The sequence below is a fragment of the Leptosomus discolor genome, chromosome 2, assembly GCF_034619465.1.
Source record: "Leptosomus discolor isolate bLepDis1 chromosome 2, bLepDis1.hap2, whole genome shotgun sequence".
NCBI lineage: Eukaryota > Metazoa > Chordata > Aves > Leptosomiformes > Leptosomidae > Leptosomus > Leptosomus discolor.
Window position 1 is genome coordinate 74,189,990 of NC_141392.1, and position 9,148 is coordinate 74,199,137.

The following is a 9,148-nucleotide window of genomic DNA, read 5'->3' on the forward strand; positions in this document are numbered from 1 at the left end:
GTGTTAAAATTCTAACGCACTACTTGGAATTATTTCTGCATTTGTTCTGTCCAAATGGTAGATTCTCTGAAGGCTTGTCGTGTGTGGACTAATTTGACTTTTTTTCCAATGGGGAGAACTTTCACTAAAACTAGGGGTACTTCAGTCTGTAGGAGGGGGAAAGTTTTGTTTTCTTAATGCCTTTTTAGAATAAGTTTTCTTGGGGGTTATTTTGTTTGTTTTTTTCTTAATCTTGCTGAACATTTCATCTTGGAGTCATCTCCTCCATTTGGACTCTTGGGTAAACTTAGTAAGGGTTAGATTCTTAAACGTGCAGGGAGAGACACAGTGGGATTTTCCAACACGTGTGTACTAGTGCTGTGTTCTTCCTTCCAGGAAAGTACCCGTAAGGCTCCCAGTAGGGTTTGTCTGACTCAGTATTGAAAAATCAGGTTTTTGGTTTGGGTTTTTTTTTTTTGTTTGGTGGGTGTTTTGGTTTGGGTTTTTTTGCTGCAGTTCAGTCCAGCTAACTAGCGCTTCCCTGGTATTTGCGTAATAATCTATTTTGGCCATAAATTTGCCCAGTAGACACTCTGCTAGCTTTTTCCTATATATGACTACAGAAAAGCCTTACAATTCCGTTTTACAGGGAGTAGTATAAACTCTTGTCTGTTTCAAGTCTGTTACCTTTTAGACTGAAGTTTAGGAAGAAGCTGGGGATTCTCTGTAGTTCAAGATGCTGTTAATTTTAAATAGCTTGTGGATTAATTGCTGGTTCTGTTGGGAATGCAGACTTAAGTGTGTGAGTAGAATTAGTGGACTGAAATACAGTATTTAAGGTGATAAAATACTGAGGTTTTTATACGAATTAGACTGTTGCTGTTGGGAGGTTCTTTAACAGGTCAGTGTGGTTTTGCTAGACTGAGAACCTCTTCACTCCAGTAGTACCCGTGTGGTGAAGCGTTGGTTTTTTGTTTTATTTGAGTGGACACAGATAAGGTACAAATGCTCTAGGACCATGCTCTGGCCAAATGGTCTGTTTGCCTTTCTCTAGTCCCCTGTTGCCTCTCCCCAGATTGGATCAGCTCCCTTTTTTTGTTTCTTTTTTTTGGTTTTTTGCTTGCCTGCTTGTTTGTTTTTAGAAAAAAGAAGAAAGCCATTTCACTTAATATTTCTAACAACAGCAGGCAGCCCCTCTGCAGCCTTTGTGTGCTGTAAAAGGCTCTTGGTTTGTAGCTGACTGCTGTGAGGATGGGGAAGAGTATTTGGGTGAGGGTGCTATGAAAATTAACTTATTTCACCTTTCAGTGAATCATACGTGCTCTCTGGACACCTCTTAAAGCACCTGAAACTTCAGAGATGCTTTCTGTGACCTGTACAGGCTTGGGGAGGACGTGCTGTGTTTTTCTTTTCTTGACTGAACCATGGATTTGGAGACAACATCTGGGAGCAGGAGTGCAGTCTCCCATGTGAATCTAATACCTGCCAGCTCTAGGGTGAAGAGGATAAAAGTTGGATTTGGGATAGTGGTAGAAAAGCTGCAGGATTGTACCAAGAGGGTGGGGAGAGGTCAGTGACACTGATGCTTGTAAGGAGTTTGGCACTCTAATTTTTTTTTCTACGGAAGTTTTCACTTCATAAAACTGAAGGTAACATATATGTCTTTATTTGCAGTGTATGTACAACTTATTTTTTTTTTAAAGATGTTCTGTACCTTGTTTGTATCTATTACAGGACGTTTGTTCAAGTAACCTGTAATCTCTGCCGCTAACTATTACAAGCAGATCAAGAACTATTCTTCGTTAGCTGAATTTCTCAGATAACGGTATAGAGAAGATCCAAGTTTGTGACTTTGGCTCACTTCAGCACGAAGCAGGAAAATGTAGAGACTAGACATTCATTCGTATGTGAATGAAATCCAGGAATGTGCGTAAGTGAAACTAACCCTCGACTCACTCCAGATAAGCAGAAAGGTTAACGTTTTTGCCGCCACCTCAGATCATTTATTGAAAATGACAATGCTACTCATATCCTGCTGAGGATTGATGAATATCTCTTCTATTATTAGAGGGAGGTGTAATACTAAAATATATAACTATGTGTGCATGTAGCCTCACTACTCGGGCAACTTTCCTTGAATTAACAATGCAAGTTCTGTGGGCACAAGCGTTTGCTTCTCCCCACCCTCCTCCCGCTAAGAAAAGCTGTTGCTCACACTTGTACAGCTTGTGCAGACTTACTCCGCAAGACATGATGATTTCTAGTGCCTTTTATAAAGTTACTTTATGCTTAGTGTTTATGCTTGGAGGAGGGAAGTTTCTTGCCCTTGTCCTTAAAGAGCTGATCCATATTTCAAGCATAATTTGCTTTTAGATTTACCTATCCAAGAAAAGATTTTTGCTTATTCCAAACACTGACAGTCACCACCCAGTTTTTAAAAACCTGAAATCTAAGAATAACAATAGATATTTTTTTTAATGTTCATGCTGTCCATCAATCTAAAGGGTGTTTTATTATTTTTTTTTTGTATTTCATTTATTACTACCATTTCCATTCTTTTATGAAGGACCTTGTAAAACATTTGATATTTTTGTCATTTCCATAAGGAGTTTGTGAATGATTTGTCTCAGGAAGAGCTCAGGATACTGAAGAGCATTTCCAAAATGCAGCATTCAGGTATTTTGCAGACTGGTTTGTGGTGTAAACAACTATCTTCTGCTCAGGTAGAAATATAAGATGTTCCCATTTCGTGAGCTGCAGGACCCGTACCAAGACATTCTTGGAAACACTTGCTGTAGGTCTGTGTACAGATGGAAATAGATTTTTGCGTTGTTATTTTCTCCTGGTTCAACAGGAATATAAATATGAATTAATATCAGCAGCTATTTCTTGGGGAGGGGAGGGAGAAGAGTCAGGATTATTTTTTTTTTTTTCATTTAATTTGGATTCCATCTTCTGTTCTGTTCTGCAAGTGACTATGCAATGTTTGGCTGGTCTTTTGAGGGGGACAGAAGTAAGCAGAGAGAAGCAGCCATTTCCTTTTAGCAGAAAAGCTACTTCAAAATGGACTTGAAATTATGGCCAAAACCTTGAATTTATAACTGGGTTTGAATTTATGTATTTGCAAGTCCCACTGAAAATACAGCTTCCCATTCTTCCAGTAAGTAGCGTTTTGGGAACATGAGTTTGTGTGTGGGCAGAAAAAAAAAATCTGAAAGGGACTTCAGTGTCCAGAATTTCTTTTGCCCAGAGCCTAGAATTGACTCCTTCTGTTCACATATATGCTAATGGTTTAAGATGGATGATGTGGCTGTTTTTAGCCAAATTTTCAGTGGGATTTGGAAATCTGTAAATTGAACTGTATTAGAAAATGTTATCATCTATGGTTAACAGATGTTGCAAACATACGTATCTGTAAGATACTATTCAGAACATGCAGAAACAGAACATGCTATCAATGCAGTTACCAACCAAGGGGTGTCTTTTTTAAAAAATGTAATAATTTGTAATAATTACCTATTTGTGAGGTGAAGACATCAAAAATGGAGACTAACCATATTTGATCATACTATAATTCATTTCAAATGACTTCAATAAATATAATTGTAAATGCAAATGTAAACATCTGTTCTTGGGTATGGTTGAAGCCCAGGCAAGAATGATGGATTTGCAGGGGAAAGGGATTAGGTAAACTACAGCCATTGCCCTTGTTTCCTCAGCACCACCAAAAACATGCGTTCCCCATCCTGCAGCAAGAGAGTAGCTGCAATTTCTTCCCCCTCTATAGCTGTATCTTGAGTTAACCAGTGCTCTTTTTTTTTAAGTGAGGTAGTTTCCACCTGAAAATGGTTCTTTAGTTCACTAAAGCTATGAATGGATCCAGCCATTGGAAAATGTTGTCTTTTAAGTGACAGTTTTGCTACTTTTTTGCTAGTAAAAGAATCCTTAAAAATCTTTACCTTTTTTTCTGGCTTGCTTGTGTCATTATGTTGTATCACCTCTCTAAGAATACACGCAAATGGAACAGGGAATTATATGAGCTTATTTAAAAAGAGGTTATATACCACAGTCAGCAGTAAATTTACTGAAGTGTTTAATGCTTTTCAACCTACCTTAGAGAATACCACATCTTTTTGAAATGGCATTCATTGTAAACAGATGACCTGTCAAAACTAGCTGTTGAAGCTGGATAGCAGCAGGCAGAAATAAAGAATAACTTCCTAGGTTAGAAGCTTGTATTAATAGTCTAGGCCTAATGTTTTCCATGATCATGCTGCCAGAAGTAGAAGGGGGGGAAGAAAAAAAAAAAAGAGCTGTGGGCAAGCTTTAAGCAATTCCATGTTGCATTTGCCAAACCAGCCCCACATGGATAATGCATATGCTGAATTGCTCTTTGTTTTTTAAAATCTATTTTAAAAACTTTCTTTATGTGATGCTGCTTTTAACAATATTGCATTCCATAAAATGCCCCAGAGACTTAGCTGGTGGAGGAAAAAGTTCTCTATCATTGCAGATTGTATCATGCTGCTGTATTAAGCCTAGAACAAAATTGACTCAATATTTTAAAAGCAGTTTACTCTCTTCTTTTTCAGACTAGCAAGCAATTGAAGACAGACAAATCAGCATTTGGGCTTGAAGTGAAGGGAAGATCAGAGTGAGTGAGAAGGGTTATGAGTCAGAAAACCACGCTGCTGTGTGGCTGACACAGACCTTATTCAGTCGGGAAGGTTTTTAAACACAATAGCAACATTCTTTTAAAGTTTCTACTTACTACCTTTCTGTGGAGACTGAAATTATGAGGGAGATTTCTGACAGCTCCAATTGACAGAAAGAGACTTAAACACCACAGATTTTTGAATGGAATCTTTTTCTGTGCTAACAGTCTTCACGCTAACCTTTTCATTACGCAAACGAAAGGGGCATGCTTCCCTACTTCCGTCACTGTGCGGGGTTTTTTGGTTGTTCCCCTTCCCTCCCTTTCTTTCCTATCTTTTGGCAATGTTTTTTCATTCCGTGGTCAGTGAGTGGTAACACTATTTGCGAATAGACAGTGCTGCTGTAACTGCAGATAAGTATATTACCAGTCTAAAAAAAACTGTGCTATGCACCTGAAAATCAAAAACCTAGATGCTCTCCTTTTATCTATTTTTTAAGGAAAAAAACCCTAGATATTGCTAGAACTGCCCTGCAGAATCATACATGTTTCTTCCATATAAAGGGAAACATTAGAACTAATAAAGGTGGCGCATTCTCGTCAGACCAGGTGTTGGTCTAAACCATTGGCAACACAGGAATGATACATAAATGCCTGTTCCCTCTGCCCACAACCAGCAGGAGCCCGTGACTCTGTGTGCACACAGAGCACGAGAAAAACAGTGCCTTGGTCACTGGTGCTGAGATCACAGCTCTGTGTTTTGCAGAAGTAAGTACTTGTGCTGTATGTGTTTGACTTACGGGATGAGGAAGAAGCACCACTACAAGGCTGTGCTGCTCTGCAAACCTTAGTGAAGGTCTCTTGTATGTGGTGCCTTTAAAAGAGCTTGCTTAGCTTTCGGCAGCAGTCCAACGGGGCCAATATGGTCTCTGTCTAGCCTAATTTAAACTTTCTCTTGTTTACCCCTCACAGGCTGGTGTTTCTTAGCCTGGACTGCATGCAGGGAACAACTCTTAAGACTCCCATAAGCTCCTAAACTGATTTTGTTTGGAAAACCACTTCCATTCTTCATGCCTCTGCCTAAAGCTATGTTTGCTGCATCAGAGGGAAGCAGGCTTTGAGGAACAAAAAAAATCCAACCCCTGGTATCTGTAAAGTTTGACAAAAGTGTTTTCTGTTCTGTTTACCTAACTAATGTTTCCTATTCCCAGATGGATGGTGCCTTAAGTCTTAAAAACGATGGGTTAAATTTAAGATATGAGCTATTTTGAGTGCCTAATCTGAAAGAGCCATTTGGGATTTGATGTTGAGAGGCAGACAAACAGCAATTCTGCAAATCAGCACCTCCAAATGAAAGTTGCTATGGAGAGCCTGAACATCTTATAATTTCTAAGTCGATGAACTGAAATTTTGGAACATGAGTTAAGCCTTTATGTGACAGCAACAATCATTCCTTACTGCATACGTGCCTCTTCTGGTTTCTCTGTGCTACGTGATGGTGTGAAAAGTTCCTTTACAAATTTCTATTTTTAATACTAAAACTATTTCCAGTACTATTACAAATCCATTTTGGTATGGATTCATTGTTTGCTTTCTTTTCTCCGAATGCTAAGTTGTCTTCTGCAAGCAGGCTAGGAGAATTGTAATGCAGGTCTTGGCATGTCCCTATCATGTTCATTGTTAGTGTGTGGTAAGCGTGTCTAGGCACACCACAAAGGAGCAACAGTGCATGATACCGTGACTGGTCTGTTTTTTTGAAGCCCAGAGCGATACAAACCTTGACAAACGTTTAGGGTAGCTCCTGCAGGGACAAGTGTTGAGACAGATCACAACTAAAGGCAAGTCTCTTATAACACGCTGGCTTGAAACGACCTTGCTCAGCTTTCAGTAGCCGTCTTGCCAGGACCGAGTTCAGCTCAGGTTGATTTAAAATTAGGTCTCAGGTAGGCTGAGCTTGTTTGTAAATGAAACAACGTTTTTGAGGTGCTGGCTGGATGCATCCCAGCAGTGGGGAGTTGAACTCTAATGTTAAGACAAACTAAGATATGTGATAGAAAGGAAGTAGAAGGGAAACTTGTGGTTGTTGCTGGTCACATTCAGAGGGTGCAACAATAAGACTCTCATTGTTAGTCCTGGAGAGCTTGCTTCACCAGAGCCTTCTTTTCCTCACAGCAGTCTCATCTGTGCTTGTTTAAAAACAAGCAGGTCCTGCCTGTGCAGTCCTAGCCATGGCATTTCCTACTTGAGCTCTCCAACAAGAGGATGTGTGAGTTATCAGTATTGAACTCTGCAAGAAGGGCCCTTGGGTAAGGTATTTACAGAGTTTCAGATGTTGCAAGGTTGCCTAGGGTGCACTCCTTTGTTCCCTTTATTTTGGTGGATCACTTCTGTTTGTGGAGCAGCATGCAGTGTAGTTCTGCTCCATGTGAACTGGTGGGCATGACCAGTTTTCTGTGCCTGACCAGAACCTGGAGTCATTTCTGCAAAGCATGAATCTGTGGCTCTGAGGGAGTGGGAGACAGCAAAAGAGGAATCGGGGGCTCCACCTCTTTCCTACTCCTCATGCAGGAAGTTATGTGGGAGTTGTTAGGCTGCCACCCTTGCAGGGACACTGCCTCCAGAACAAACAGAAGAGGTATGATCTCACTCAGCTCTGTTCCTTCGCAATGAAACATCGTAAACAAGGCTGCCTGATAGTTCTTGTTAATCTAAACACATGATAGTTCTCGTTAATCTAAACACAGCTAATACAAAAGATGTGCAAGGCCCTGGAGAAACTGTTCAGCAAAACATTGGAGCCGAAAGCCTTGTTAGCAAGCACTTAACAAGGTTCTGATTTCTCTGAAAAGAAGCTCAGAAAAGAAGCTCAGAAAATACCCAGTGAACTCCTGCAGCCTTTTTCCTGAACTCCTGAATGGTCATTAAAATCACTGATGCCCCAAGGAATTTGAAGTGTGTTTCTTAAGGCTAAAATGTGTTCAGAGTATCCTCATCTCACCTGGCGGAAGACCAGTCCCAGACACTGAGAGCACTGGATGAACTTTGCTCTCCATAAGGTCAGCTGAAGCATTGCTTTCTTTACTTCTTTTCTGTTGCCCTCACATCTCCTCAGCCTGTGCCAGTAACTCAGTCAAAGGTGACATAACAGGCGGGGTTGGGGAATTGATCTGGGTCTTGGAATAATGCAGCAAAAAGGCTTTGTGCTCTCATTCTGTCATGGGCTGAGTGCAGTGGTGACAGTGGGTGGGGAGAGGCAGAGGTCACTTAATGTGGTACCAGTACTGAGAGTAAGGCTTCTCAAACAGTTTTTCTTTGGTGGTCTTTCTCCTTGCTACTTATGGCGCTTATTTTTCAGGGTACAAATTATGCTAATTTAAAAGCAGTATTATTGAAGTATTCCATATTGAAGGTCCCCAGTCTTTTCGGTATTAATGTTCAAGTAGTGAGTAAATGAGTTCTTGCTTAGTAAGACAACTGGGAAATATTCTCAGATTTTTAAAAGGAGAACAGTTTGTAATTCAAAGCAGCCTTGACCATTTGATGCTTTACTCCTGTCGAGTTCTTAGGCTACTGCTCCAGCAAGGACACCTTCTTAAGCCAGTGATAAAAATGTGACTACTTTTTCAGGGTAAAACTTTACATGCTATGTTAAAAAAAAACAAAGGGAAGTATCTGCAAAATACTTTGTCTTGTTTGATCTTTTCACTATTTCACGTCTTTTTCCTTCTGTCCACATTCTCCAACCCCAGGTGGTGAGGCCAGTGTAACGCTGCTGTGTGTTACCCATGAAGCACTGAAGAGTTGTTACAAACCACTGTTGTGGTCCTGCTGCTATGCGTAGTCCTATTTATTGTTTCACTTCTGCCTGAAGTTCTGTTATGGACAGAGGGTTTGTTTGTAAATTCCTTTGGAGTTTCTCAGCTTGGTGAGGTCTGTGGGGGGTGGGGGTTCAGTGTGTTATTTCTCTGCCAAAAATACTTGGAAGCATCCTTCAAATGTGCTATTGTCAGGCTTCTTGCAGCTGCTTTATGATTTTATTGCTTTTTATTATCCCTACTTTCACTGCTGAGGTTTTTTCTGATTCATCATGAAATCCCAATTTGATAGTCTTGGAGACTGTGCAGAATTATTTACTTAGAAATGCAAAGTCCCTCTGTAAGTTGTTGCTTTATAAAACTTGATGGGATGACCTGGCACTTCTTTTACTTCTGAGAGAGCCCTTGCAAGTTGTGTGAGTTCTCTTGCTTCCTTCTATTGATGGGAACAGGGAGACAACAACTAGCAAGTTCTAACCCAGTGCAATTTAAAAAGTCTTTTATTGATTTTTTTTTTTTAATTTTTTCCCGTCCCCTCCTATCTCTCAGTTTTCATACCACCACTGAGTCTCCTTTTTTATGGTCTGAAGCAGACAATAGATAAAGATCCTAGTGAAAATAGCTGCAGACATGACAAATACCAGATATTGAAAGAGCATGTGTAGCTCAGGGTAAAATATTAGCAACTCATACATTCATG